Source organism: Pipistrellus kuhlii, unplaced genomic scaffold, assembly GCF_014108245.1.
Source record: "Pipistrellus kuhlii isolate mPipKuh1 unplaced genomic scaffold, mPipKuh1.p scaffold_m20_p_1, whole genome shotgun sequence".
Taxonomy (NCBI): Eukaryota; Metazoa; Chordata; class Mammalia; order Chiroptera; family Vespertilionidae; genus Pipistrellus; species Pipistrellus kuhlii.
The window spans coordinates 12,876,602-12,892,072 of record NW_023425404.1 but is presented as its reverse complement, the minus strand read 5'-3'; the positions used below and the strand labels follow the sequence as shown (position 1 = coordinate 12,892,072).

The 15,471-nt window shown below is 39.7% G+C and overlaps 1 protein-coding gene across 10 annotated transcripts in view; it reads right to left on the bottom strand.

The window, feature by feature from the left end:
• The window catches only part of NUMB (NUMB endocytic adaptor protein), a 115,579-nt gene that overhangs the window by 98,515 nt on the left and 1,593 nt on the right, over nucleotides 1-15,471 (bottom strand). The window contains exon 1 of one of the 10 annotated variants that reach the window (XM_036432027.1): nucleotides 2,236-2,350. The exons of the other annotated variants lie outside the window; for them this stretch is intronic. The gene's annotated coding sequence lies outside the window, so the exon portion shown is untranslated. Of the gene's footprint in view, nucleotides 1-2,235; nucleotides 2,351-15,471 lie in introns of those variants that run through there. 10 annotated transcript variants of the gene reach the window in all.

The window sequence follows — 15,471 nt, the reverse complement described above, 5'->3', positions numbered from 1 at the left end:
TTGCATTTAAAAGTAATCTTTCAGATTATCATTATTGATTTAATGGGAAGGCAGGAAAGGTTCAAAAGTGTTAGCTTCTGATTTCCTTATGTAAGGAGGATATATCCTGTAACATTCTTTTAAACATGATAGGAATGTTTGCTAGGTGTAAACAAACTCAGCAGTTACAAATTTTCTGAGCTTCAAAGAACTTTACAAATGCTAATGATGCTTATGCACCATTTTTTTAAAAATCATAAGCAGAATCTAAAAACAAAACATTTTCAGGCCATAGTTCTCTAAAGCACTTTTTAATATGGTTACATATGTGCCAGAACTTTAATTGAGGATAATTTATACATACTAAAATTCACTTTTAAAAGTTACACCTCTGAGTTTGAAAAATACATACAATCATGTAGCCACCACGACAATCAAGATATAAATCAGATATAAACAACAGAAAACACCCCCAAAAATGTCCTCATCCCTTGTAGTCAAACCATTCCTGCACAACTTGACAATCACCAGTCAGTTATCTGTCCTTTTAGTTTTGCTTATTCCAATATATTATTTTAAAAACCCACATTCAAGCCAAATGGGTGTAGCTTTTTGAGTCTGGCTTCTTTCACTTATCATAATGCATTTGATATCCATCCATGTTGTTATATGCACTGACAAATAGTATTTCACTGGATGGATATACCAAAGTTTATCATTTCACCAGTTGAAGTATATTTGGGGTTGCTTCCAATTTGGGGCATTAGCATACATCTATGTGTAACTATAGTTTTTCATTTCACTTAAGTAAATCCTTAGCAGTGGGGCTATTAGATCATTATAAGTGTATGTTTAACTATTTATGAGAGCTTGCCACACTGTTTTCCAAAAAGACTGTATTAACAGTGAATAACAGTTATTTTTTCTAAGTTCAGATCTTATCACAAATTTCATAGAAAGATCCTAAATGGATCCAGATATTTTCAGAGGAAATTATTTTCCTGTATCCTATTAATAGAAAGAAGTTAACAATGGAAGTTGGACTTGAAAATTATTAGTCTTTAAAATAATGTTATGTTTGAGATCACACTCACAAGCTCTATAGGTCACTGTGTGTGTGTGTATGTGTGTGTGTGTGTGTTTCAATCCATTTGGCATAAATTCGTGCACCAGTGGGGTCCCTGGGCGTGGCCTGCGGGCCATCAGGCTGAAACCTGCACCCAACATCCCCGAGGGATATAGTAGTGTGTAAAGCAGCAGGTGGCCAGTGAGGAGCTACCCCAGCTCATCCTGGCACCAGTCATCCCAGTCAGCTGAGTGGCGCTCCCGCTATGGGAGTGCACTGACCACCAGGGGGTAGCTCCTGCATTGAGCATCTTCCCCCTGGTGGTCAGTGCGCATTAGTGACTGGTCAATGGGTCGTTCAGTATATATATATATATATATATATATATATATATATATATATATATATATATATATATATAGACTAGAGGCCCAGTGTACGAAAATCTGTGCACTCAGGGGTGTCCCTCAGCCCAGCCTGCACCCTCTCACAATCTGGGACCCCTTGGGTAGGGTCCATAGGCCTGGCCTGAGATCAGGGCCTATCGGGGCTTTCCTTCCCCAGGCTGTGGGCAGCTGGCCCCACCCTTGTGCAGCACCGCCCCCATCCCCTGCCACCAGTGGCCTCCCTCTGCAGGCGACAGGCTGGGGTTCAGTGGCTTGGCTGGCCTGGGCCTCCCTCTTTCTTAGCTGGGGGGGGCAGGGCCAGCCCTTCAAGGGGCCGTCTGCCTATCTGATCACCCCTAACCACTGGTCTGCCTATTTGATCACCACTAACTACTCTGCCTGTCTGCCTGATTGCCCCTAACTGCCTGCTTGGGCGTGGGGCCAGGCCAGCAAGGGGCCGTCTGCCTACCTGATCTTCCCTAACTGCTGGTCTGCCTACCAAATCACCTCTAACCCCTCTGCCTGCCTGCTTGATTGTCCCTTACCGCTTGTGTGGGGGCGGGACCAGCACTGATTTCCAGTTGGTCAGCCTCTGGTCATTACTGGTTGTTACAACCTAGGGTTTTTATATATTAGGAGGTCACTCCAATAAATTCAATGATTTTTTAAACCACTAAAATGAAACACAAGAATGGGAGATTCCAAATGGCTGAGTGTGTATAAATTCTGGTCATTTTGGACATAAATGAAAAGGAATCAGAAAGAAGAAATACATATAATAAAAGATTTGATCTTTCTACTCACTCTTTTTTATCCACTTTAGATTTCACAGTTCATCAATACACTCACTGCTTCCAATCAATCCAATATTCCCCATGTCTCTTTCCTCTCCCTCTCTCCTAGCACCTCCAACTAACCTTCAAGACTGCAGCAGACCAGGAGAATATTGAAGATCACATATCCAAGAAGACCAATTACTGCCATAAATTCACAATTAACAACCTCAACCACAGCAATATTATCTTAAAAGCTCCCTGTAGTGGCTGTTTTATATATTTCCCCCAATCCTTAAACATTTCACCCCTCCTCTCTATTTCTCCCACCACTTTTAAGACACTTTCACTAAGAAAATAGAAGTCATCAGCGAAAAGTTCCCTATTCTTTCCACAACCAAATCTATAATATCCCACCCAAACTAAACTAGTCATCTTTTTCCCCTATTTTAAAATGAGTAAGCATCTATGATTATTATTGAAGGGCAACCGGAGTCTGCTCTTTTTATTGTCTTGTACTTGAAAATTTCTTTCCTTCCATAATTCACTTTCTCCTGTATCATCAATCTTTCCTTTTTTATAAGATCAGTCCCATTATCATGTAAATATGTACCATTATCTTCCACTATAAATTTTTTAAAGTATTCTATCATTCCCTCCTCAACTATGCTCTACCTCCTTCCCCATTTCTCAATTACTCCCTGCAGCCACAATTCTCAAGCTGATCAGGCTGGCAGGCAGAAGCAGTTAGGGGCAGGCAGGCAGGCAAGCAAACAGTTGGAAGCCAGCAATACATGTGGGATTGAGCCTAAACTGGCAGTTGGACATCCCCTGAGGCAGGCATCTTCAAACTACGGCCCACGGGCCACATGCAGCCCGCAGAGGAGTCTGATCCGGCCCGCCAGGTTTTTTGGGCAGTGAGCGCAGCCGAGGTGTTACAGTAGGAATTAGTAGTTCATATAGTCCGGCCCTCCAGCTCTCTGAGGGACCGTGATCTGGCCCCCACTTTAAAAAGTTTGAGGACCCCTGCGAGGGGTCCCAGATTGGAGAGGGTTCAGGCTGGGCTGAAGGACACCCCCCTCAGTGCATGAATTTCATGCAGACTCCTCTGAGGGCTGCATGTGGCCCGTGGGCCGTAGTTTGAAGACGCCTGCCTCAGGGGATGTCCAACTGCCAGTTTAGGCTCAATCCCACATGTATTGCTGGCTTCCAACTGTTTGCTTGCCTGCCTGCCTGCCCCTAACTGCTTCTGCCTGCCAGCCTGATCAGCTTGAGAATTGTGGCTGCAGGGAGTAATTGAGAAATGGGGAAGGAGGTAGAGCATAGTTGAGGAGGGAATGATAGAATACTTTTAAAAATTTATGAATTTCATGTGGCCTCTAGTCACTTTATAAAAGAAGAAATAAAGACCCAGAGAAGTTAAAACACCCAAATCATAATGTAGAAGCACAGAAATTAAACTCATATTTCATAGTTTATTCATTAAAGAATTTATATTCTCTCATTTAAAACATACAAAATGCTTCCCACCCACCTCAACTTCTTTACATCACCCATGATACAATGACACCAAACCAGAAGTGGAGGAAGCCACAAAAGGTATTGTGAAGGCAAAGCCAATATATACTTTTATTTCTTCCCATTCCCAAATCTTCTTTCAAGAAAATTGGCCCCCAAAAATCTAGCCACCCAGCTAGCATGACTCAGTTGTTAAGCGTCAACCTATGAACCAGGAGATTATGGTTCGATTCCTAGTCAAGAAACATGCCTAGGTTGTGTGCTCGATCCCCAGTGTGAGGTATGCAGGAGGTAGCTGATCGATGATTCTGTCTCATCATTGATGTTTCTCTCTCTCTCGCCCTCTCATTTCCTCTCTGAAATTAATAAAAATAGATTTTAAAAAAAGAAAAACCTAGCCCTCCCTCAAAGATTAATCTTATCTAAACCCAAACTAATGACAAAGATGAGTTCCATGGTTTCAATATGCAGGGGATTCCAAAATAAATAGAAAATAATTTTAAGAACTGTGAATCTGCGCCAACACATCATTAATACCTATGAATATCAAGTATTTAGGCAGTGCTGGTATTAGGTCCAACATTTTTCAGACACGAATTCCATCAACCTCAAATCTCACTCAGTTTGTTTCCAGAGGATGTTAAACATTTACATTTAGAGATTTTCACAAAGACCAGTTAAACTAACACTGTTGACTGTCTGAAAGTAACTGCTCCAATTCCAACACTCAACTAAAGTAAAGAGAGAAATTACATCTTCTCTAGGAAAGCACTCAATATCAGGTTACTAGGTTGTCCACCATCTGTTAAATCAGATAAAACTTTCCTTCTATAAATCAACCCCTGAGATATATTACAGGAGTACTGATAGTGAAGGAAAAAGAAACTGGTAGAGAGTTTATTTACAAACATAGAAATCTTAAACTATAAAAATGCAAAACTGACTGCATTTAATTTAATCACTTTAGCACTGAGTAATAAAAGTATGTGTTCTGGAGGCAGACTATCTAGGTTTGAATCCCAGGAGACAACAAGCTCTATGATTCTGGGCAAACTGTTTAACTTCTGTATCTCCGATTCCTCAACTAGAAAATAAAGACAATAATAGTACCTACCTTCATTCAGGTGATTAAATTCATGTATTTAAATTGCTTAGAACAAGCCTGGATATAGTGTTAGCTGCCGCTGGTATTATTATTACCTGATACCCTCCCTAGACTATCAGTTCTCACGTGTGGCTCTAACACAGAATAGCTTACCAGCCAAATCATGCAATTTTAATGTTCTTGAATCAATGATTCAACATACCAAATTCAAAAAGGAATACTACAAAAATACAGTCTAGAGTCTTCCTCTTGAATCATTTACTTCTCAGTCAAATAAAGTTCTTACAAACATTAATCAACAGTAAATGTTTATTTAACTCCAAAAAAAACTATATAAATTTTCACTATGATATAAAACTTCTAAAAAATCTTATACTAGAAATAAATGTTTTTCATTTACTTTTAATTACAAATTAACCTCTGATCTTACAAGTCAGATTAAAAAAACCGAGTCCAACCGGGACCGGTTTAGCTCAATGGATAGAGCGTTGGCTTGGGGACTGAAGGGACCCGGGTTCGATTCCGGTCAAGGGCATGTACCTTGGTTGCGGGCATATCCCCAGTAGGGGGTGTGCAAGAGGCAACTGATCGATGACTCTCTCTCATCGATGTTTCTAACTCTCTATCTCTCTCCCTTCCTCTCTGTACAAAATCAATAAAATATATTAAAAAAAAAAACAAAAAAAAAAAAAAAAACCGAGTCCAGCCGAAACTGGTTTGGCTCAGTGGATAGAGCGTCGGTCTGTGGACTGAAGGGTCCCAGGTTCAATTCCGGTCAAGGGCATGTACCTTGGTTACAGGTACATCCCCAGTGGGGGGGTGCAAGAGGCAGCTGATCGATGTTTCTCTCTCATCGATGTTTCTAACTCTCTATCCTTCTCTCTTCCTCTCTGTAAAAAATCAATAAAAATATTAAAAAATAAATAAAAATAAGAAAATAAAAAAACCAAGTCCATATATAGTAATTAAAATGACTCTTTTATTAAGATACTAGAGGCCCAGTGCATGAAATTCGTGCACAGGTAGGGTCTCTAGGCCTGGCCAGAGATCAGGTCCAATCTGTGGGCAACCAGTAGGGTGATCGAAGCACCCACTTACTTGCACCCACCTGGGTGGTCCTGATGCCGCCCACTCACTGACCCCATCCCCCACTACCAACAGTTGGGGCCTGCAGGCTAGGGGGAGCTGCTGCATTGAGCATCTGCTCCTGGTAGTCAATGCACATCATAGCAACCTGTCATATTAGGTTTTTATTACATAGGACTTACTATCAATCTGCAAATTTGCCTTTGTAAAAGATTTTAACAACAAAGAATAAATGCTCAACATCTTTAGTCATCTGGAAAATATACATTAATACCATTCTAAGAAATCACTTTATATCCACTAGAATGGCTAAAAATCAAAGAGACTAACCATCCAAGAAAGTATTATAGTAGAGAAGATATGGAACAACTGAAGAACATTGCAAATGGAGAACCATTTGGCAATCCTATATAATAAAAGCATAGTATGCAAATTGTCCCCTCAATTGGGAGTTTAGCCAGGGGACAGGGCCAGCCAGGAGAAGGAAGGGAGGCCCCATCTGGCAGCACCAGGGGGCAGTGGCAGGCAGTTGGGGAAGGGAGGGAGTACCCAGCTGGCAGCCGGCAGCCACTAGGGACCTTATCCGTGCATGAATTTTGTGCACTGGGCCTCTAGTCCTATATAATAAAGAGGTAATATGCAAATTGACCATCATGCCCTCACACAAGATGGCCACCCCCACGTGGTCACAAGACAGCCACCACAAGATAGCCGGCAAGACTTGCAGCTGTGGTGGAAGTGTTCGCAGCTATGGCGACGGTGGCGGTGGTGGCTGTGGGCACTCCGGGGCAGGTGGGATGGGCGGGGTGCGCCTGCCCCGCCCTGCCCGCCACAGCAGGAGAGATGGGAGTGGTGGGAGTAATGGGAGGGAAGCCCCGAAAGTCTTGCAGGAATATTCCTGCAACAGGTCGCTAGTACTATATATAAACAAAGCAGATGATGATCCTTCTGACTGTGAAAATTAATAAAATGAAATCTCATAAGTACTAAAGTAATGAGTAAGAATCTAGTACAGGGGGCCAAAAGAGGGAGCTCTCATTCAGTTTCACTAGAGGTCCACTACAAAAAGAATTGTTAACTGCAGATCTCCCAACAGGAAAGAATCACAGTTACAAGCCCCAACAGAAAAAATGTACATTGCATTTCCCACAGAAGTTGACTACCACAATTCTCAACCAATGAGAAGCCCCCATCACCCTGAGCTCCTGCTTCTATCCAATTAATTTTCATTTGAAACAACCCTTCCCAATTTCCTCCTTTTTCTCTATAAAATAATGGCCCTTTGTTTGTTGGGCATGCCTATGGCTTTTACTATAGTTTGCTTGTCCCAGATTGCAATTCTTTGCTATGCCCAAATAAACCCATTTTTGCTGTTTTATTTTTAAGGTCAATTTTTGATGTATAGTCAAGAGGTCATTCACTTCCCTACATTTCATGCAGGCATTTTATCATCTCACATCAACACAAGCAGGGTGACACTAGTACAGTACACTATTTTGAGAGAGACCATAGTCACATAACTTTTGAGAGAGAGACCATGGTCAAATAACTTTTATTGTCATAATTGTTCTACTTTATTACTGTATGAAATTCAAGGACAGAATTAGAAAGTAGTTACAGAGAAGGAGGGCAAAACTAAATGGAAAGGGACATGAAACAACTTTTTGTTTATCATTTATGTAAATTAAGTCACATATTTTAATATAATCCATCCCCAGGTCCACATAAAAATTAACATCCACTCAAAAAAAAAAAAAAATACATACACCCATAGCCAGTTTGGCTCAGTGGACAGGGAGTCAGCCTGTGGACCAAAGAATCCCAGGTTCAATTCTGGTCAAGGGCATGTACCTCAGTTGCAGGTTCCTCCCCAGCCTAGGCCCTGGTCTGGGCTCATGCAAGCGGCAACCAATTAACGTTTCTTTCACATGGATATATCTGTCTTTCCTTATCTCTTCTACTCTCTCTAAAAATCAATGGGAAAATATCCTCGAGTAATGATTAAACAATAATAATAAAATAAATAAATTACTTTTTAAAAGAGCACACATATTTGGAAGAGGATCAGGTAATGCTAGAGACACAACCAATGACAACACAAAAAATTTTAGCCTCATTTGCCACATTTTTAAATCTAATCCACCAAACTAAACAATCCACAAAAACAAAATAATAAATGCTTAAAATACAGGCCCTGGCCAGATAGCTCAGCTGCTTAGAGCATAATCCCATTACATCAAAGTTGAGGGTTCAATCCCATTCAAGGCACATACAAGCAGCAACCAATGAATGCATATATAAGTGAAACAACAAATTGATGTAAATGCTTAAAATACATGTAAAACTTTAAAGTCAACTCTGGTTTTCTTAACTGCCACTAATCATAGATCTGGAATAATAGACCTTCCAAGAAAGAGAAGTCTATAATAGGCCTAATATTGTTATAATTATTATTAACATTGCTTCAAGTTGAGCAACCACTATGGGCAAGGCACTATACAAAATGCTTTTCATTCAATTCTCACCATCAGACTAGTAAAGAGGATAATTTAAGCTCCATTTTATAGATGATAAAACTGAGGCGAAGAAAGGTTGAATAAACTGCTCAATTAATGAATAATAGAGCCAGAATTTAAAAAAAACATCATCATACAATTATAAAACCTGGACTTTGTCCATTCTATCATGCTTCCTCAGAACACAAAGTATGTCTTTTCCAATTTATTAATATGGTAGTTGTTATTATACTTCTGTCATAATCAGGCTATTCTATAGTTCTGTGAGATTCCAGGTTGAAAAAAGTGTATCTGAATTAAAGAATACTGACATAAGGTGGTGAAGGCCTGGGGCTAAGGATAGCAGCAAGCTAGAAGAGGTCAATGGGGGGGGGGGGGGGAAAGGAGACATATGTAATACTTTCAACAATAAAGATTAAAAAAAAAAAAAAAAAAGACTGACAGCTAAAATTCCTTAGAACAAAGTTGGTTATATTAAAGTAATTAAGTGAACCTTCATAAATTATGCAAAACAGCACCCGTGACACAATTGAAAGGTACCTGAGGTGTGCTTTTGCATAGCTGACCAAGACAAAGGCGTCGTCACTAACTTACTTTTCTAAGGTCAAAGGTAGCCAAAGTCAATCTTAAATAAAGTTATGAATGTTGTTGTTTTTCTGTGCTCCTAGCTTCCCTTTGCTTATATTCAGGAGCTAAGCAATGTTCTACAACTTTCAATCCCTCTTTCTTCCTAACTAAACTGGAAAAAAATCTGATCAAATGATAATATACACCTTAATACTACAGATTTTGCTATCTGATCAGAAAACTCAAGACTTCAATCCTGATTAGAAGAATATAAGGTATCAGCAAGCAAGTGGAGAGAAATAGAGTTTTGGTGGGAAGAGAAGAGGAAGTCGCTGAACATTAATTATTAATATAGAAGCACCTTGGTTAATTCATTTAAGACGACTAGGAATCTCTTTCTACTGCTTAATCCTGAACTCCATTGGAAAGGACCAGTAAGAAGGCTTGGTCTAGTTATGATTGCTGGGGACCTAATTCCAAGAGCTACAGAAGGAAAGACTAGTCTCTAACCTTCTATTTTTTTATTTTTATTTTTTAAGAGACAGAGTGGAAGAGAGGCGGGAGAGGAGGAGAAGAGAAACATCAATGTGTCAGCATTGAAGGTTGCCTCCCACTTGTGCTCTGACCAAGGGAGGGGATGGAACCTGCAACCCAGGTACATGCCCTTGATCAGGAATCCAACCCGAAACTCTCAGTGCACAAGCTGATGTTCTAACCACTAAGCACACCAGCCATGGCCCAATCTTCTTCTAAATCTACAATATCTTACCCAGACTCCCCCATCTTCTAGGACTAGCAATTGTCAGTCTATTCACTTGCATTTTGACATGCTTTCCTGAGTGGAAGAAAACAAAGGAAGAGTTAAAGCAAGCCATGGAAACTACACAGAACAAAAAAATATGTCCATGGGAGAATATTGCAAACAGGATCATCCTCCTTTACATATGTCACTCCAGGAAAACAGCCAAGAACAGCTCACTCCTCTAGACATGCTTCCTGCAGATGCTCCAGACTCCCGCATAAGCACATCATCAGTGTTCTCATTCTCCCTTAGTTTCAACCCTCCTTTTGCCCCAAGATTTCTAAATGCATACTTTATATTCTCCAAAATATATGGCAATGAGATAATGCATACACAGCAATAAGATATGTAACAGTGTCTGTTTCACACCTGAACAAACATCCTAAAGCATTAGAGTATCTCTACCTTTAATAATGAAATTTTCAATATATTACTGAAACATTTTCTTTGCAAATAAAAGACTTAATATGTTAAGGTTGTTTTTTTTTAAATAAGATAAGCAAATTTTAAAAATAAAACAATTGTTTCCTTTCTCCCTAGCCCTATCAAAGAAACATATCAGAATTAAGAAGTCAGCAGAATTCAAGATCTATTATGTAGAAGTCAAAATATATTAAACCCAAAATAAAATGTGGCTTTTCATATACTCTATTAAATAAGACTTTAGTTTAAGGTGATAAGTTCACTGGGACCTTTTATATAAAAGGAATTCTCCCAGCAAACTAAAAACCAAATATAGGTGTTTTGTACTTTGAAAGTACTAGGTTTTAAGAACCAACATTCCCATTAGGATTTATTATATAGTAGCTAAGGGGCTACCCATATAGTAAGAAGTGGGGAAAGCAGATTAAAAGCTATTTATAAAAGACAAAACTTTACTGAAATAAAAAATATATTTAATTAACTAGTGTTAATTGAATTCTACTTTTGAAAATCGTTTACATGAATAATCTTTGATATGTTAAATTTAGTCTCATGTAAAATTATTTAAATTGTACCATCAGGAGCACACAGATTCTTTGGCATTGAAAAACCACTACAAATTGAGAAATCTCACTATAAAATGAGTTGAGCAAGCAAAGCTATTCTTAGATAAGTATGATTAAATTATGGATAAGCCAAATGACTAAAGTCCACTTATGAAGAAGCAAGTAAGTAGCCCAGTGTAGCTCGGTTGGTTGGGCCTTGTCCCATGCACCAAATGATTGCCAGTTTGATTCCCAGTCAGAGCACATGCCCAGGTTGTGGGCATGATCCCTGAATGGGGGGCATGCAGGAAGCAGACGAACATGTTAAGCTCTCACCACAATGTTTCTCTCTCACTCTTTCTCTAAAAAGCAATAAAAATATGTAAGAAAAAATAAAGGAAAAGTAAGTAGCCAGGTAGCTCAGTTGGTTAGAGCATTGTCCAGATATGCCTGGTTGCAGGTTTGATGGAATCAAGACACATACAAGAAGGAACCAATGAACACATAAATGAACAAGAAGTTGGTCTCTCTCTCTCTCTCTCTCTCTCTCTCTCTCTCTCTCAAAATTAATAAAGAAAAATAAAAAAGAAGCAATCAAACAAGTCATTGCTTAAAATTATAAGGATGAACATTTACATTTTCCCACACTTGATTATTAAGATTTTGCTTTCCTGCCCCGACTGGTTGGTTTGGCTCAGTGGATACCGTGTTTCCCCGAAAATAAAACATCCTCCGAAAATAAGATCTAGCGTGTGGAAAGATAACACGTCCCCTGAAAATAAGACCCAGCGCAACTTTGGGAGAAAAATATAATATAAGACACTGTCTTATTTTCGGGGAAACAGGGTAGAGTGTCAGCCTGCGGACTGAAGGGTCCCAGGTTCGATTCCAGTCAAGGGCATGTACCTTGGTTGTGGGCACATCCCCAGTAGGGGGTATGTAGGAGGCAGCTGATCGATGTTTCTCTCTCATTATGTTTCTCTCTATCCTTCTCCCTTCCTATCTGTAAAAAATCAATAAAATATATTTTTTTAAAAGATTTTGCATTCCTCCATCAGTTAGTAAAGAACGAAATGATGTATACAAATGTGCTCATCAACTGTATAATGACTTAAAGCAGCAGCCGCCAACCAGTGGTCTGTGGCTCACTGATGGTCTGTGAGGTCTGAAAGGTTGGTGATCGCTGATTTAAAGAATAATCATTTTGGTGGTAGGGATGCTACATTTAACTCAATGCAAGGAATTCAAAAGCTTTCATCCTTGGAATCTTTGTTCCCCCAAATTAGTAAATTTGTTTGTGAAAAGACTGCTTATGATTTTAAACTCAAACATGCAATGATTATGTTTTGTAGTCTTCCAAACAAAAATAAAAATTTTAACAAAAATCTGAAATAAAACTACAAATAATTTTTGAGGAAAAAATTATCTAAACATCCTACTGCAAAATTTCCTCAATATTCAGTTTCACAAAGCATTAATGAAAGGGTTATATAAATCCACTAGATTAAAAATTTTAAAAAGGGCCGCAACAATCTATTTTCAATGTTGTTTTCTTTGTTCTTATACCCATAAACAGATCTACATAAACTTTCCAAATAACAACCTAGTTTTTATAGAAAAATCAAACCAAGAACAGCACAAAACATACATATATATTCTCAATATACCTTAAAGTAAATATTGTGGGCTACATTTAGGTCCTTCAAACAAATTACATTAACAGCATATGCCACAGCCAGTTCATTCCCAAGGGAGAAAAAATATCAGAACAAAAGTTCCTACTTAATAAACTATTTACTTTGCTGTTAAGCCTCTACTGTAAATGTATTTTACTTCCAGTATTACTATTTTTTCTTTTTTAAATTGATCTTTATCGTTGAAAGTATTACAAATGTCTCCCTTTTTTCTCCTATTAACCGCCTCCACCCTTGCCCCACTTCCTCCCCAGGCCTTCACCACACTGTTGTCTGTGTCCATGTGTTATGCCTAGCCTATCCTGTATAATCCTATCCTACACAATAAAAGGGTAATACCCAAATTGACCGAACAGCGAAACGACCAGTCACTATGACTCGCATTGACCACCAGGGGACAGATGCTTAACCCAAGAGCTGCCCCCCTGGTGTCAGTGCTCTCCCACAGGGGGAACACCCCTGAGCCAGAAGCTGAGCTCACACACAATGGTGGTGATGGGAGCCTCTCTCGACTCCATGGCAGCACTAAAGATGTGTGACTGCCTGTGGGAAGCAGGCCTTAGCCCTCAGTCACACATCCCCTGAGGGTTCTGAGACTGCGAGAGGGTGCAGGCTGGGCTGAGGGACACCCCCACACCCCGCCCCGCTCTACACACACACACACACACACACACACACACACACACACACAGTGCACTAATGTCCTGCACTGGGCCTCTAGTATGCGTACAAATTCTTTGGTTAATCTCTTCCCACTGCCCCCTTCCCTCTGAAATACATGTCTGTTGCATGCTTCATCACTATTTCTTCTTTCTCCAAAAATCTAAAACATACAAGTGAAGTATATCTGATTCCTTTAAAAATGCTTTTCTAGCCCAGATAGGTGCAGGTTAGTGGTTGAGCATTGACCTATGAACCAGGAGGTCATAGTTCAATTCCCAGTCAGGGCACATGCCCGGATTGTGTGCTCGATTCCCAGTGGGGACGTGCAGGAGGCAGCCAATCAATGATTCTCTTTTATAACTGGTGATCTCTCTCTGATATCAATAAAAATATTTTTTTTAAAACAAAAATATTTTTAAGGTGCTTTTCTATTATGTTTTGTATTAGTGTAAGGCCATGAACAGTTTTAAGATACTTTTACTCTAAAAAACAAACACCCTTTCACTTTTCGCTTTTGAAATGTGTCATACTTGGTTTTTACTTATTTTCAATTCATATACTGTTCTCAAACCAGTCCATTTCAGTGTTAATCATTTACTATCAATATGTCTGTATGTATTTAGGGTTTTTTACAAACAATACTTTACAATAGGGTGGTAAAAAAGAAAGGGTAGACAAGGAGGCACAAGTGAAACAAAGTGTGCCACATCTGAAAAACACCACTCAGTTTCCTTTCTCTGCCTCAACCTCCCTTAAATCCTAGTGCCAAAGAGTCTCAATCTCTAGAAAGAGGTACAACACAATATGTGATAAGGCAAGCACAGAAGAAGTAAAATTAGAAACTGAAGAAATGTCATAGAATTTATCACCATCTGAGAAAGAATTAGCACAAAAAGAAGACAAAGAAATAAGTAATAAACCCAGTCCCTAGATACCCCAGCTGAGGGGCTGCTTTGCTGCACTGTATGGCTCACAACAGTTTTTCAGTCTTTTGACTGTCAGAAATACATTTTACATTGTGACCTACCCTGTTTCCCTGAAAATAAGACAGTCTTATATTATTTTTTTCTCCCAAAGTTGCGCTAGGTCTTATTTTCAGAGGATGTCTTATCTTTCCATGTGCTAGGTCTTATTTTTGGAGGATGTCTTATTTTCGGAGAAACACAGTAGTACACAAATGTATGAGACCAATTTCCCAAAACAATACTTTTCCTTACCAAGGGCAAGCCTAGTAATTCTGTTCATCTATTTCATTTTCTTCTCTCTCTCTCTCTCTCTCTCTCTCTCTCTCTCTCTCTCTCTCTCTCTAAAAGAGAAAAGAGAGAGAGAAACACCCGTGTGAGAGCAAAACATCCATTGGCTCACTCCTGCACACCCAGTCCAGGGGATAGTGGAAAGCCACTAAAAATTGATTCGATAACTTACTAGTAAATCATGATCCACAGTTTGAAAAACAGGCTTAAAATAGAGGGCCCCTTATATTAAGATCTTTTCTGCAATATGCCTCTGTCCCTAGCAGGGTAGACAGGTATTTTAAGGTTGCCACAATATTACTGTTATCATTCAAAGCAGTGGCTCTTGCCCTAGCCAGTTTGGCTCACTGGATGGAGCGTTAGCCCACTGATTGAAGAGTCCAGGTTCCATTCCAGCCAGGGAAACTTACCTGGGTTGCAGGCAACTAGTTGACCTCGCATCTAAATTTCTTCCCCCCCCCCCCCCCCGGCACCCCCCCCTCAGTCTCTCCCAATTCTTTCCATTCTCTTTAAAAAACAAAAACAAAAACAACAAAAAAAAAAAACAATGGAAAAATATCCTCTGATTAGAATTAAAAATAAACAAATAAAACAGTGGCTCTTAAAGTGGATCAACATAAGCATCACCTGAAGTAAATGTAAATTCTCAAGCCCCACCCAGACCTACTGAGTCAGAAATGCCTGGGGCCAGCAGCGAGGAGTTTACCAAGCCCTCCAGGTGATCCGGGTGCAAGCTCAAGGTTGAGAGCCGCCTCATTAGAGAACTCTGGTCTGTCTGCATCCTCTATTTAAAAACCCAGTACACGTGCTCACGCCGTGCCAGTCACTATTCTAAAGGTTCTGCAAATATTAACTCGTGTGAAAAATACAAACCTATAAAGTAGAAATTACTATTATCCCTGTTATACAGCTGGGAAAACTTCTGCACAGAGAGGTTAAGTTGTCTACGCTAAGTGGCGGAACCAGAATCCAAACTTACTTATAATTTGGCAAGGGAATGCCTCTCCTCTACATGTCTCTCCTCCCTCTGTTCAAGTCCCCTGTCCTCCTCCTTTAGAGTCCTCCCTCTTCCTCTTTCAAACTCCCCCATCCCGT